The following is a 2113-nucleotide window of genomic DNA, read 5'->3' as shown; positions in this document are numbered from 1 at the left end:
AAAAATAAGGTGGCTGACTATGTTTGAGGTTCTTTCTGCATCTTCTAATCTAGTCCATTGATCCTTGGGTCTGTTTTTTTTTCAGTATCATGCTGTTTTCGTCACAGTAGTTCTGTAGTATAATTTCAAGTCAGGGATTGTGATGTCTCCTGCCTTGCCTTTGTTGTCCAGAAATAATTAACTTTATAAAGTCTTATAAAATAAATAAATGAATCTAATAGTGGAAAAATAAAAAGGAGGTGGAAGGAGGGGCATAAGAAGGGAATTGAAATTTGTTACATACATGTACCAGTTCCTCACAGTGAATGTAATCATTATGTACTGCAAACATTTACTAATAAAAGTCAAAAAAATTAAAAACCAGATATGAAAATCTACCTGTCAAGGAGCTGATAATTCTGAGTGTAACATTGCCTCTAGATGCTCCAGTTCAGCAAGGTTTCCAATAATTTTTGGAAAATTCAAAAATGCAATAAAACTAATAATAATAACAGGGCTCTACAATCTTTTAAAAGCTTCTCACTAGTACAACCAACAAGAAAGGTGTGAGGAATATTCCTTGAGATTAAGGGGAAGTTTTCTCTTCTCCTCAGTCTGTATGGTAATGACTGTTTTCATATTTCTTCCTATACTTGTACTCAGAGAAGGCCCAAGTGTTACCATGTATTAGGACCACACTGCTTGATATGGATATTATTAGTGCTATGGTGACTTTATTGACTGGGCCAGAATCTTCTTTGTTTGAAATGCATATAAATGTAAAGTCAAGACAGATGATTATATGTGCATGAAAGGGACTTGCATGAGAATGTAATGTTTGGAAATAAAAGCTGTTATGATATATTCCACATTGTATTACTTTTTTTAAATATAAGAGAACCTCAGTTATGATATTCTTACATGTTACAGGTGATTGTAAACTATTCACCTTCTTTGGACTACCATGAGATCTGTATCAGTCTCATTTTGAAAATGTCAAAAGTCTGGCCTAAAATATTGCTGATTGGATGCTATAGGAGATGGGTGGGCCTGCTTTCTTTTGCTTTCATTGTCCGCATCTTTAAGGTTATCTTAAAAATGAAAGATTATGACATGGTTGTTAAAGTCCTAGTCAAACATTTGCCTCCTGGTTAATCTTATAGTGATCAATATAACATACTTTATGTTTTCACTCACATTATCTCATTCTATGTTTACCTGGCCCTGTGAGGTCAATTTAGTTATATAGTTAATGAGTAACAGAATGAGAATAGTAATCCAGGGATTTTATATCTTTTCAGTTTCATATCTTTTCATTACAGTAACTGATAATTGAAGGACATTGTCTTTCAAAAAATGTATTTTTCTCTTAGGCAGCCATATTTTTATTTGTGGGGAGGTCAGTACAGGGCCTTCAAGCAAGGACTTTCACACTGAGGTGCATTCCTGGCTCTTTTTCATTTTGAGATACACTCTCCCTAGGATGCTTAGTTGCCCAGGCTGAGCTTGAACTTGCAATTTTTCTGCTTCAGTGTTTCAGAGTTCTGGGATTAAGAGACATGCCACCATGCCTGACTTGCTTTCCATATTTGTACTTTTAATAGGTAAACACTGTTTAAAAATGTACTTTCCTCTTTTAAGTCAAAACGCTTTCAGATATGTGGAAATCAGATTTACATCATCCTTGTTCATAAGCTTAGATTTCCTTCAATGTTATAGGTGAATTCAGGTAATTTCTATTAGTCTCACTGCCTTAATTGCAATTGTTAAGCATTTTATCATTTAGAGTAAAAACGTTAACTTCTGTAATCTCCAACTACCAAAATGTCAAGAGGATTTTCCCCTCTGGGCTTACAAATTCTTTTCCCTTAACCAGTACTCAAATGCCAGCCTAAGAGCTGAATTAGAACAGCACTGGATACACATAAAATACTTCTGTTACAAAGATCACAGTCATTTAATTTTGTAAAGCCTCTTGGATACAATGATGCAATAGCATTCTAGGGTTCCAAATGCTTCAAGCTAGGTCAGTTTGTACTATAATAAGAGGGAAAAAACTAAGATATTAAAATTGTTTAACTCTGAAGATGAAGAGAAAAATAAAAATTTTAAATGTACTTATCTACACATTTAT

This window comes from Heterocephalus glaber, unplaced genomic scaffold (genome assembly GCF_053883595.1).
Source record: "Heterocephalus glaber isolate CG9 unplaced genomic scaffold, H.glaber_assembly_v1.0 deba00001553, whole genome shotgun sequence".
Taxonomy (NCBI): Eukaryota; Metazoa; Chordata; class Mammalia; order Rodentia; family Bathyergidae; genus Heterocephalus; species Heterocephalus glaber.
The sequence above is the reverse complement of the archived record's forward strand: the minus strand, read 5'-3'. Positions refer to the sequence as shown.